The following is a 14,757-nucleotide window of genomic DNA, read 5'->3' on the forward strand; positions in this document are numbered from 1 at the left end:
TGTTTTTCATAATTGTCCAAGTTGGTTCCCCTTCTGAGGTGAGAAAAATAGTGAATTTGCTAATGATTTCTCTCATAGGCATCTATATCTTCTGCATTTTTGAGAACATTTTACAAGTCCCTAAGTTGCTCGCACAACCCTCAGACACTGTGATGCTTCAGGCCCTAGAGAAGGATGCTAAGTGTCTACCATGTTTGCGGTCTCAAGGTACCATTCCTTATAAAAGCTCAGGAAATAGCTAGGTGGCTTGCAGAACTAACCACCATGACGGTTCTCTCTGGTTGAGGGGTTGGCACTTTAATTTCCTATGGTGACAGTTTCCTTTGCTGAGAGCTGCAAGGTGTCAGGACCTATGGTTTCTAAAACCTGGAGGACTGGGCTATGGCATATGCAGTGGAAATGCTGCTCCACAATCCAGATAAGTAGACCCACTTCTTCCTGAGTGACGTTAGCTGTCTACACCACAAATGGAGCCATTGAAAAAGTTAGATATTATCTGAACTCATTAATATTGTGCTATGAAGTTTGTTACTAGGCAATTATGATTAAAACAGACAAATCTTCAGTCTCTTGAAAACTATGCTTAATGACACTTGCAAGTAGAAATTTGTTTCTTCTATTTATGGACAAATATTAAAACCAGACCTTCTGATTTTCAAAGAAAATCAGCCATAATGCAATCACACATATGTAAATATTAAACATATACATAAACCAGAAAGACAATTCATGTTTGATTGTGGCAGGAATGGATTATGATTCTTTTGTAATCTTTCCTTGGAAAAAATGATTATCCAAAGAATAAATTCACAAGTTCTAATTTTAGTTCCTCTTCATCATCAAGAGAAAAGGTGATTAACTATTTAGCATTCAGAGCTCCCTATGGCGTAGTTATCATGCCCATTACTAAATGAGGAAAAATCACTCAGAAGGATTAAATAAAATTGCCTAAGCACAGCTAGACAGGAGCACAAACAGGATTCACGCTTGTGTCCGACTTAAAACATATTCTCTTTTACTTCCTTATGTTTCCTCTCAATCAATAATTATTAAGATTGTATTATATGAAGGATACTGTAAAGGGCCTTCATAGGCTAGAAACAAACATAAGCTCCTGTCTTTCTGTGGATTAACTGATAGAGCAAATGTACTGATATAGTGATGCAGTCTTTATATATGTAGAAGAGGCCTGATCATTAAGACTAGAATGTTCCAGGGAAGTCTTCAAGTGAAACTAGGAAAGGAGCAGGTGAATAACTCCTGACTGGAGAGAGCATGTTCATAGCTGAGCAGGTCAGAGAGCTGCTGCCTTGCATCCTTCAGAATCATCACAGACACAAGAAACACAATCTTACATGGAGTGGATAATAAGTAGATAGTTATTGAATTAATGGACAAGAGGACTAATTAATAAAGTCATTTGGCTGGAGTAAAAGCTTTATGTAGAAAAATAAAAGCAAAGATAAAATTAGGAGGATAAAGAAAGGGAGCATGTAGAATGGTTTCACGGCAAGAATATGGGCTTTGAACTCTATCCTCTAGAAAATGGGAGAGGTCACATAAATGGGATGATAAAAGACAGAGTGGATATGTTGTCTAGAAAGAATTGGAAGGGGAGAGATTGGTGAGAAATAGACAATAGCCCAGGTGTGAGATAATGAGAACCTGGGCTGGGGGGATGGGCAGTGGGGAATGGACAGGATTATCTTTACTTGTGAATAATGGAAACCTATTTCAAGAATAAGTATGGCAAATATATTCCAACAAAATGGATAAATCACTGTTAACAAATTTCTCTTACAATTGAAGATAAAAAAAAATACTGGTGTGAATAAATTTATTTAAATTTTAAGATGTATATTTTAAAGCAGTTTCATTATTTGACTGATATTTACCATTCAAATAATTAGTTGTCCATATCATTTTGCCTATACAATAACTCATACCCAATCTGCTGACAAAAGCTTATGGAGTCTACACTGAAAAACTGCATCAGCCTTTTCAATTAATTTAATAAGGCACTTGCTCTTCACATTTTAAAGAAAAAAATATAACAAAACCCTAGCCCAAGAAAATAATCTTTTGCTTGGGCATTTGTAAAATAAAAATTAAAAAAAAATAATGAACATCTTTTGGCTTTCTCTAACTCTTTTTTACTTTGAAAGAGAACAATAAGAAAAGTCCAGAATTGTAAGTTCATCCATTATTTGGACTGAATATAATTTCATCCTTAAGTGAGTATTGTTATTAATCCTGGCCTCCTACTATAATCAAAATAAAGCATATTGGTTACCTGCTAGGAGTCAAGTCTGACGCCACAGTACAAGTGCACTGGATTGTTCTTTGGGGCACCCAGGGTAAACTAACACCCAAAAGTCATCCCAAGTTGCCCTTCAAAATCACTTGCAGCTATTCGTTATTTAATCCCCACAGCAATGCTTTGGGACAAAGGTCAGGATCTCTTTGTAGGCAACCAGGTGGCTGAGGCAAGTGACACAAATGTCAGAGTTTTAGGGCTTCATCCAGCAGCTCAATTTTCATCTCTCTGTTTATTAGACCAAAGTAATAAGGCTTAACCCAACTATGTATTCAAAATGCATCATCTTAAAAGATAGATGTCTTGACTGCAATAAATTTTTTTAAAACCAAAAAATAAATAAAGTGATGTTTCATACAGCTGGGGAGTTTGAGTTTATAGAAAAGTATTTGTTAACACAATAGCGATCTTAGCATTAAGAGCTTATATTTCTTAAAAGCTCTTCAGAGCTTAGAATACTCACCAATACACTGGGACGGATCGCGTATAAACGAGCCTACTTCCTACTTTGTTCATCTTTTGTTTTAAATGTTAATCCACAAAAGAAGCAGAGTGAAGTGTTTTCTATGAGAAAAGTATAAAAGCTGAGTTTATGAATATAAAAAATAAAGACTAGTATAACAACCAGCCCTGAAATAATGGGAAATGGACTGCTGTCAAAAGAACAAGAAAAAAATTAGGAGAAAAGACTGGATTTTTCTACTTTTGATGTGAAAAGGAAAGGGCTGCTTATTTTCATCTGTTTACCCCTGGACTCACCTCTCCCCAGATACGTCGATTCTGAGTTTGAATATTAAATGTCTATCAATGTAGTAGAAATAATGAGATCTATTTGTCTATCTATTTATCTGTCTGTACATATACATTTATATTCAAAACATACTATCATTTGATACAATCATTTTTTGAAATGTCAGTGTTTCATTTTATATAAAAAGAGATACAAAAAATTAAGCGAGTAAATTAAAGAAGGGTCAGAAATAATGTGACACAATAATAGTGACACAAAGGACCCCTGGGAGCCATAAAGAACCTTTATCTGTTTCTAAGAAGCCTGCGGCTTGGTTATTTAAGATAAATACTTGTCTCTGCTCTCTTGATCTGCACGTTCACAAAGCAATAGACTGGGAAGCAACACGCCAACTATCAAGTTCTTTCTTTGCTGCTTAGTAACAGTATACCTTTTGCACAGCCATTGAAATTTTCTGTACCTCAGTTTAGTCATAGGGAAAATCATGCTATAAACTTTCATTTGTCTTCTATCTTTAAGAGTAAGGGAGAATAAACTAAAATTAAAGAGATTTTTCTTTTCTTAAGTTGAATTCAGGAATTTTTCTCATAGCTAATAAATATATTTTCAAGCACAAAGGCCAAACTCCAATGGCAAACACATTATCTAACCTTGTATGCATTGTCAGATATTTCCAAGGAGAAATGCAACCATGTGTGTCTACTGTGTGTGTGTGTGTGTGAGCGTGCATCTGTGGTATTTGTCCACACCGACATATACCTGTGAATACAAACTAATATTACAGCATATTGAATACTACAGGAGTAAAAAATCTATACCACTCATATAAATATTAAGTGTCTTAATTCTATGGGATATTCTATTGGGCTTATAAAATGTATAAGATGTAAATCACAGAATTTCTCGAAATGCAATAGTTCTAATTTGAAAGTGGTTAAAGTCAAAACTTTACAAATGGGCCTGGTCTTACTCTACAACAAATGGATTACGCAAAGACATTTAAGCTCATAGCCTAAGGGTATAATCATCCTATTGAGAATAATATCTTTTTAAAGTTGACTGTCCATGACTTGATCTATTTAGCATTGGGAGGAGAGATAAATTAGGAGTTTGGGATTAATATATACACACTACTATATGTAAAATAGATTACCAAAAAGGATCTACTGTATAACACAGGAAACTCTACTCAATATTTTGTAATAACCTATAAGGGAAAAGAATCTAAAATATATATATATAGATAGATATAGATATAGATATATGTATAACTGAATCACTTTGCTATACACCTGAAACTAACACAACATTGTAAATCAAATGTACTTCAATAAGAAAAAAAGATATAGAGGTGTCTGTCCCATCACATATTGTGAGTTTTACAGCGTTACAGAATCCTGGGTGGTGCCAGGGCCTAGCGGGCAGAGTCACAATAATTTCCGAATTACTTAGATTTGAAAGTCCAGAAATTCTATTAAGTCAGAAGTGAGAAATGTGTGAGTCCTCTTGACCACAAAAGTGTTCAATGAAATATATCACAGTATTTAAGAGAGAAGGTCCTAAGCCTGCTTGCCTTAGTTTCAATGCCAACTCTGACACTTTCTGACCAAGTGCCTTGGACAAGTTATTTAATATTTCTGTACCTTGGAAGTCCTTGGTCACTATTGAAAAGGAGATGACGGTAGTCTTTACCTCATAAAGTTTGAATCTTCTATGTGTTCAGGAAAAAAAATCACTAGCACAGAGGAAGCGTGTGAAGAATGTCTGATGTCTGTTTTTCCACTGAGTGTCCTTCAACAGCCTCTGGACAGTCCTGAGAACAAATAGCTAAAGCTCTTCTCTTTGATGTTGTGTTGTATGGACACTACTTTCTACCTCTTTAGTCTGTAGTTTTCTGTGACAAGCTGAGACTTGATAAGATTTCCAGGGCTTTATTTTTCTCCACTTGTGATGAGGGAATTAACTCATTTGATAAAAGTTTACTGAATAAATACTATGTGCCTGAAACTATGGTAGGTACTGTGGATGTATGAATGCTGTATCAGGTGAAGTTACATGCTACAAAGAAAAACTGCAAAAGTTAGGGAGTGTCAGTTTTCCAATGAGTTAACATTTGAGAAGAGACCTACAGGAAGAGAGTGAATAATCCATGGGCGTATTTGAGCCCTGAGTGTTTGAAGGAAAAATAACAGTAAGTGCAAATACCCTGTAGCAAAGTCATGCTTGGTGTGTAGGGCATTGCAGAAGCCAGTATGTCTAGAGCAAAATGAGGAAAGAAGAATGATTGTGAAGCTCCAAGACATGGGATCATGCAGGCTTTTGTAAGAAATGTGGCTTTTACTCTCAGCGCATTGAGAGCATTGAAGAACTGGAGTAGAGAAATATCATCAAACATGGTTTACAAAAAGTGTCTTTGATGTGTTGCAAATAGATTGAAAGAGGGCAAGAGCCAATGCAATTAGAAGGCTGTTGCAATAATCCAGGCAAGAAATGATAATATCTTGGATGAGGATAGCAATGATTAAGATGGTAAAAGAATTTGTATTCTGAGTATACAGTCCTTAGGGACAGAAACAAGGGTGTTTGTTCATAGACTGGATATGGGTTTGAGAGAAACAAGGAGGTTATGGACAACTGCAGTGTTTTTGGTATGAGTATAAGGGAGGATGGAGTTGACTTTAATGAGCTGGCAAAATTGTGGGATGGGTGGGGTTTGGGGAATCAGAGAGAATCAGAAATCTCACTGTGAATTTGTTTAAATGTGAGATGACTATTAGATACTTAGTGGGAGTATCAAGGAAGCAGTGAGGTACACTGTCAAGATTTGGTTACTCTGGGAATAAGATCCAAGGGGTAGACTCATCATTGTCATGATGTTTTGGATGTGCCCATGACTTTCATACATTGACAACATACTGCTGGTCATTTGTCTCGTACAAGTTAGCATGATGATAAATAACAGAAATACCTTTATGTCCACCCCATCCAACAAGGCATCAATAGAGTTATAAGAGATCATCTCTGAAAGTATGATGGGCAGCTGCATGGTGTGAAGCAAAGGGACAGCCTTACCAATTCTTGGTACCACTTTCCACCACCTCTCCACATTTAGACATTGTTTGCCTTACATTGTATCTCTGAATCCACAGCTCATTGAATTTCAATCTCAAACACAATAAGATGTATGGAGTGATTACTGACTCCAAGCAGAAGGAAAAAAATGACAAGTTTTGACTATTCAGTTTAGTTAGAATAGTAAGTGAAGTATGAATGAAGTATTTTAAACTACACACTACAAGATGAAGTATTTTAAACTACATACATTTTGTCCGTCTAAATGTGTTTCTTCCATTACCAGTTCTTACTTTTTTCCTCTGACCTACCTTTGCTTTTAATGTTTTTCTAGTATGTTTTAAGTACATTTAACTATATGGGAATGGAACTGTGTTTCCTCCTGAGAATTCTGATGCCTCATTAGCTGGGTTGATTTCATACACTGCATTAATGTGCTTGTTATTACAAACTATAAGATAAAAGCATGTTTTCGTTTTTATTTAAAAGTTCTTTCTAAATATATACACACATTCATATGCAGCACCTGCAAGCATTAGAATTGCTACACTTCGTATTTCATACATTTTCCTTTTTTCTGGTGTACCTGTTCTTTGTCTCATTTCATTCTATACCATTTATTTTTAATTAAGGATTCCTCTTTCTACTCTAGATGGCTGACTCTAAATTCTTCAACTTTTCAAAACCCACTGAACATTTACTAGTACACTGGGATCCATTCTTTGGAATGTTTCTAAAACAAGGCATGTTCTATGCACCAAATCAAAATACGCATGCCACTGTCCCTGTACCTCCAAACCTGTTTCTGATTACTGATCAAAATTCCCCTGTTCTTCATTAAAGGCTGAGATTCTTTTAAAATGCTTATTTATGGCTGCCTGGTCCACAGGGGCAGACTATGGATTTAATTGCCTACAGCACCAAATCTCTTTTAACATTTGGCCAACTGAGCATTAGGTACCTTGTTGGCTGGGGGGCAACAGGTTCCTACTTAGTGTTTGGAGAAGGTAGCCTCAATCCAATATTCTTCATTTATTTCCAAGAACTATTAACACTAATGAGCATTACATCCACACATCAAGAAAAGATACAAAATAGAGTCACTGCTTCTCAGACTTCATTAAGCTCGGTATTGCTTTATTCAAGGGGCAGGTGTCTAATTTTACAATGTTCCGTAAAGACAGATGAAAACAAATACACTGTAATTATTAAAAAGTATTGCTTACCTCTTTAGTTGGTAGCCCCTATTCAGATACAGCTGTGAGTTTGAAAAGATACTTCTTGGGGTTACAGGAAGAGATAATTAAGTGTGCTACAACAGAAAGCAATTCATTAAATGACAATTAATTTTATTTTCTCCTGATACAAGTAAAACAAGCAGGTGTCCACATTAATTTTGTATCTTCTTTTGTGACTGCAACATACCACACAAGGTTTTCACTTAAATTTAACTTTTGTTACATGATTCATATTATATTGCTTGCTGTATGTGTTTAAATGCTTTAAGCTCTGCATCTACAATATAAAACTTAAAAAAAGCTTTTCCTCTTGGAAATGTCAGAGTTTTTTTTCCCCCCTAAATCCAGAGTATGTTTTCAAGGTCTCTTCTAAAATGATAACCTTCATATGAGTCACAGGAAGCTAAGAACATCTCTGGATTAGTCTGGCTTCAGTGAGGTTAAACGCAGCAACAGTATGCCTACGAAGAGATACGATAAGCAGTTATAATGGGTATCACTGAATACAGCACCAAATATAAATCAAAACTAACAAATGCCCTCCCCCACAAACGCTCTCAAGTTCAGTTCCTTGAATTTAATTATTATAGCAAATGGTAATATAACAAGAGTGTCTACTGTCAGGAAAAAAAAATGTTTAAAACAGATGTGAACCATACAAAGCATATGTAAAACACATGTGATCCACAGCGAGGTCACAGGACCCACTGACAGAACACATGTGGAGTATGTGAACCACATATGGACACATGTTGCAAAATCACGTTTCTGTTCAATGCCGAGACTCATATCGTATTCTAAAGAAATCAGGGGCTCTTAAATAAACTTTGTACTTCTTAAGGTAAATGGATACATTTTTGTTTAAAATCCCTTAGTGTAGGCAGACAAGGGTCCTCAAATCTAATACTGGGCTTGAAAGTACTCAAATCCTTGTTTCACTCCTGTTTTCCTATCCCAGGGTGATTCAGTTGATTATTCTCAGGGAATGAAGATTTCTTCCTTGCGCCCAGCTAATTCTTTGAGGATGCCATAGCTTATAATGAAACCTAAGCAAACAGAGCCTAAGTGTGTGAACTAGGAGGAACTGTGGTTTGAATGGGCTTTTTCTTTCCTAAAACACTCAAACTAGCAAGGCATTGCTGCCTTATCTTATGTATCTGGAATAGAATTAAAATCTTCTATACTTACAAAAAATCATCAGCATAAAAATTCCAGAATAACATTTATTTTATATTATAATTTGGGGGAATAAAATATTAACCATATAATTTAAAGTGAATATGAAAAGTCTCATATATACATGGAAATAAGCACAAGTATATCATTTTCTAATGTGAAAACAGTAACAGTGCCTTATGCATAGGCATTAATTTAATTAGACTCAATATATTATTTCATTTGGTCCTCCTCACAGCCCTGAAGAAATGTAGTGCAACTAGAATTCAGTAAGGCAACTACATGGTATTTAAAAAGAACCTAAGAGAGTGGCATGAACATATATACACCACCAAATGTAAAATAGATAGCTAGTGGGAAGCAGCCGCATAGCACAGGAAGATCAGCTCGGTGCTTTGTGACCACCTAGAGGGTGGGATAGGGAGGGTGGGAGGGAGAGGCAAGATCCCCCATATATGGGGATATATGTATATGTATAGCTGATCCACTTTGTTATACAGCAGAAACTAACACACCATTGTAAAGCAATTATACTCCAATAAAGATGTTAAAAAAAAAAGAACCTAAGATATAAGAACAAATGAGAGAAGTAAAAATTCTTCTCCCTGAGCTGTTAAACTGTGGCTTCCAACAAGTGATACACTTTTTTTGAGGTTCAGTTTTTAATACAGAAACATGGGGATTATACAATTGCTAACTTAATATGCTTGTTGTAAATTACCCAACTATTATATGCAAAATCATATTGTAAATGCAAAGATATTACATGTATAGGTGTTAGCTATTTCCGCTGACAATTTACATATGAGAAACACTGAGATTCAGAAAGGTAAGCTGATTGTCACATGACTAGTAATTAGTAGGCCTAAGATAAGAAAATAGATAGTTTTGCTTAAGAGTCCCCCATTCTCTTCCAAAAGGCAAAGCTAAGCAGAATATATTTCTCATTAACAGGACATTCATTCTACTTCTACCTCAATAGACAAGCATTGATATCACAGATAATCATTATTATAATAATGCCACATTCACATTTATAGCATTTTACATTTTCAATGTAAAGCATGATCCAGTGAGCATTTGTCTCTTCCATTTCAGGGAAATTACCTCCTTTCTAAACATTACTAAATTAAGGTTCTAAGAACACAGTAAATAGGTTGCTTGAATTTGTATGCTTGTTAAGAAACAACATTAAGAATCTAATTCAAGAGATGAAATTCGAAGTCCAGTAATTATTTTCCATTAAACTAAAATTTTAAATATATAATTGGCAGGCTCTCAATATTGTGTTTTTATATAATTATATCCAAAACAGTGTTTCTATTGATGCTGCTATTAAAAATGAGTGTATGATGGAAGAAAATCATGGCATTAAGGAGGAGAAATTTTACCACTGAATGAAATGAAAGATTTTACTTTCTTATTGATTTTGGCAAAATGCAGTAGACTATCCAGCATGGCCTGAAAAGACAGAGCTCCAAGCTGCTTACTGATTTCAGATGTATCCGTTACCTACTGTTTATCGTTGTTTTTGAAAGTGTCATTCTATTATACCTTAAGATTTTAAAAATATGTTTCTTAGTTACATTTTTTAGCTGTAATTTCTTTGTTAGCATGACTTTCCCCTTTAAACCTGGCTCACTGCCATCCACACTTCAAGACAGAATTCTGATATCACTTCTGTGAACCCTTCCTGGAGGATCCTAGACAGAATTGTTTCCATCTTTCCATTGTACTTGCTGCATTGTGTTACAGTCTATTGTTTGCATGTCTATGTTTTATCTCTGCTAGTCTGAAAATTCCTCAAGAGTGGAGTCATTATTTTTATTAACTTTGTATCCACAGTGCTTTGTAAAGCTATTTAAAATGGCAATTCTGAGGAAGTAGAAAATAAGTGAATGAATGAATGAATAATATATTGCTGCTTTTCCTTTTTGGAATTAGTTGACTTAGAGGCTTACACACTCAGTTCAGGTGCAATGTCTTGGCCAGCCACATACCGTACTAAACTATTTCCACCCTAAAAGAAAATATTATAATTCAAATAGCCACTGGAGTTTTGTTCATTCCTATTAAATTGTCTATTTATGAAACATCCCTTCAAATAATCAGCGAAGTAGTGTGCCTCTTCTTTTAGATGATTCTATATTACACGTATTATAATTTTTCATGAGACACTCCCCCTGACACTAGAAAGAATCTTTATGTCAGACTAACATAGAGAATTGTAGACAATATCACTAAACTGGGTCTGGAATTATTTTTCTGGATTTTGACACTAGATTATACACACACTTTTATCATATGCTGCATCTCCATTGGAAATACAAAAAAAAGGGGTAATCTTTTGTCATTCCAATTTGCCACCAGCCATTGACATTTCTCTATTAGAGATGTGGAGCTGAAAATGTGAGTCTCACCCCTTTTTGTCTTATCTTAATGAACCACAAGGAATGAGAATCACTCAATATTTTGGCTGTACACTCTCTACCATGTGCAAGGCAGACACAGTGTCAGCCAGCCCTCCAAAGGGTATGCAGATCTCGCATGCTTTCACATTTGATCAATACAAATCTGACAGTCTGCTACTTAGTTTCTTTCAAGGCTGAGTCTCACACATGAAAACAGGAGTAAGGTTCTCAACTCAATCAAAACTGATTGTTCTATTCCTCTCTTCCCATCTAATCCTCTACCCATCTACGCACATCCACGAGACACAAATATGACAAATATGTTTTAAAACCCTTTCTTGTATGTAAGGTGAGGTCCAAACTACTTTTGTACACAGACATGGTTTGTTCAATCTAGACTCTTACCTATCTCATCATGGTTACCTTTAACCACTTTTTTTCTGCCCCTTGTTATTCACCTTTATTCTCCAGCCACATGAAGTTCTTACAGCTTTTGAAACGTGATATCTACGTGATTTGCCTGACTTGTCCTATCTCTACCTCTGCTTGTAAAAATTCTTACTGATCCTTCAAAAATCAACTGAAATATCATAGAATATCTTCCTTTTCATGCTTTCAGAGGACCTTTTACTACTCCTCTGGAAGAAATTGTCACTTTGTAATAAAATTATTTGCTTATGCACCCTATTTTGCACAAGATTGGTGAATTTATGAAGGTAATATCATATGCATATTTCCTATACCTCTACATTCACCCACTGGTTAAAATAGTATATGGTAAGAGCTTGAAAGATTAAAAGAAGCAATGGAGGGGAGGGAGTAGATGATCTTATTTCAAAAGGAGCCATTAATGCACACATCTCAAAACAGGCTTCGAAATCAAATATAGAATTTGTCCTTCTTAATCTTTAGGGATTCTTTTTTAGATAAGGATGCACCTGAAGACAAGGAATATACTGTGGATTCTGAATGTCTGTTTCCATCTTATAAAGCAGCTGCTTATAGAGCATCTTATAGAGCAGTTTCCCCTTATAGAGGGGTTTTAGGTACCCCGGTTACTGCAACAGTTAATGATTCTTAACTTCTATTTTTATTATGACATGATCAGCTCCCAATATTAGACCAACTACTAAAGCCAATAATACTTGTATTTATCATTTTTCTTTGTGTTCTTTATTATCAAAGCTGATTTATCACTGAATTTTGGTTTCCTTATGCAATCAGGAGGGTGGACCCCATGAACACATCTTGGGATGATATCAGCCAAATGTAGCATAACATGCAGTCACATCACGTATCTAATAAAAAAAGAAAAATCAGGGGCTTCCCTGGTGGCGCAGTGGTTGAGAGTCTGCCTGTCTATGCAGGGGACACGGGTTTGTGCCCCGGTCCGTGAAGACCCCACATGCTGCGGAGCGGCTGGGCCCGTGAGCCATGGCCGCTGAGCCTGCGCGTCCAGAGCCTGTGCTCCGCAACGGGAGACGCCACAACAGTGAGAGGCCCGTGTACCACAAAAAAAAAAAAAAAAAAAGAAAAATCAATACTGAGCACGTGAAATATACAAGTTGCCCTGGAAAAGAGTAACTGTCGGAACAACTGTGAGATCTTAATTAGTATAAGGAAATCTTGAAGAACACTTACGAATAGTTAAAGATTTATTTGTGTTATGGTTTTCTAATGATGTGGATGCAAAATATAGTGTGAATGTGAAACAGTTTTGATCTCTGAGGACCTCGCAAAGATAGGACTATCCTCCTAAAGAGACAGAATAGTGTGTAATCTCCATACTGCGTGTTACATCTCAAGAGAACTTTCCAATGTGCCCAAAATAACACATGCATACATACATACACACATACACACACACACAAACACACACACACACACATATACACACTCACTTGGACACTCCCTTTATTTCTGAAAGTCACTTTGAGGTTTTAGTTTAAGCCAAATAGGCTAAGTGCATTTCTTAAAATCTCAAAAGCCCAGAGGAGAAGTGACCTTTAGTCCCTGGAAGGATGAATGAATTTATGTTTCAGAGACAATTCTGCTTAGGGAGCAGGGCTGAGAAAGGGCATAACAGGGATGGAGGAAGAACAGGTGAGTGGCAACTCCGTGTACCTCTATGTAGACCAGGTGGCACGTCACCTTTGTCACAGTTTTGTCGTTGGTAGAAGGAGCACTCTCCTCTATTTAGAATTATCAACCCTGAGAATAACAGGAGAATAGAAAATATCACAGTCAAAAAGTCTTTTCTCCAAATCTTCCCAGCAAGAAGCTGGGGGATAATGATTTTCATACAAGTCCTATAGGTGTTACAGAATTAAATCTTCTTTCAATGTGTCATTCTTTCTCTTATGGTGACTAACTGCCCTCTTTCTTGACTGAAAACAAATATTTATGGCCCTTCCATTACTAACAGAAATATTTTTAAATTACAAATACAGCTCTACTAATGGTCTGTTGAAGGCCATACCACATGCCAGTATAATAAAATTTCCATTTTAAGTCAAATAAGACTTGTTAGAATGTGAGAAAGTTGTATTTCTCATGATGGCATACAAAACAATTTATTATTAATCATCAGTTGCTACAGAACGAAGATCACAGAAGAAAATGATTTATTATAGGGGTAATATATTTGGTTTTATTTTTTTCTTCTTGTTAGTTTTTCTGATGGCGCCCCTTACCAAGGGGCATCTAAAAATGTCTTTTCACTACTGAGAGTGGTACTATTCTTATTTACTTATTAACAATTTTACAAAGTTAAGTGAACATGGGAAAGTATTGTTTTAAAGCAATTTGTGACAGAAACTTTTGTCCTTACACTATTCAATGAGCTTAATCCATTTGGTTTATCTCTCTCAAAAGAAAATGCATGTCTTTGGGTATTTGGAAACTGTGTCTAGAAATTGCCTTGTGTTTAATTTTTTTTATTTTCTTTTAAAACTATCTATAAAACTTATCATGTGATTTAATTTCACTGGAATTTATTTGTGAAGAAATACCAGACTTCTTAAAACAAACCTGAGCTCCCTTTTCTCCAACACACACACACACAGAAACACACACATTTGATAATATAAACTTTTTGATTTTGAAATCTACTCTGTTATAAATCAAAGTACACTGAATAGTGCACAGAGTGAAGTAGGTCAGAAAGAGAAAAACAAATACCGTATGCTAACATATATATGGAATCTAAAAAAAAAAAAAGGTTCTGAAAAACCTAGGGGCAGGACAGGAAGAAGACACAGACGTAGAGAATGGACTTGAGGACGCGGGGAGGGGGAAGGGTAAGCTGGGATGAAGTGAGAGAGTGGCATTTACATACATGCACTACCAAATGTAAAATAGATAGCTAGTGGGAAGCAGCCGCATAGCACAGGGAGATCAGCTAGGCGCTTTGTGACCACCTAGAGGGGTGGGATAGGGAGTGTGGGAGGGAGAAGCAAGAAGGAGGGGATATGGGGATATAAATATACACATCGCTGATCCACTTTGTTATGCAGCAGAAACTAATACCACAATGTAAAGCAATTATACTCCAATAAAGATGTTAAAAAAAAAAACTACATGTGCATTTAATTGTGCCTCAAATGTGAGACTTGTCCCCCACACACACACCTAAGTCTGCTGCCCTATATTGTGAAATACATAAACAAAAGATTTAAATCACTTAGACTATATCTGGCCTTGTATCTACATTGTTGCACAACACATTCCTAAAACCAGGAAACACTAGTTTGTGAAAACACCGCTTGTTGTAGTATTGTTGCCTTTTAATAA

At 35.9% G+C, this 14,757-nt stretch overlaps 1 long non-coding RNA gene across 5 annotated transcripts in view; it reads right to left on the bottom strand.

Moving 5' to 3' along the window:
- LOC125961833 (uncharacterized) overlaps positions 1-14,757 on the bottom strand; it is a 155,390-nt gene that overhangs the window by 11,728 nt on the left and 128,905 nt on the right. For 3 of the 5 annotated variants that reach the window (XR_007472898.1, XR_007472894.1, XR_007472897.1), the window contains one exon: positions 7,473-7,839. This is a non-coding gene — a long non-coding RNA (uncharacterized LOC125961833). Of the gene's footprint in view, positions 1-7,366; positions 7,840-14,757 lie in introns of those variants that run through there. The other 2 variants (XR_007472895.1, XR_007472896.1) reach the window with 1 other exon arrangement.

The sequence above is a fragment of the Orcinus orca genome, chromosome 17, assembly GCF_937001465.1.
Source record: "Orcinus orca chromosome 17, mOrcOrc1.1, whole genome shotgun sequence".
Classification (NCBI taxonomy): domain Eukaryota; kingdom Metazoa; phylum Chordata; class Mammalia; order Artiodactyla; family Delphinidae; genus Orcinus; species Orcinus orca.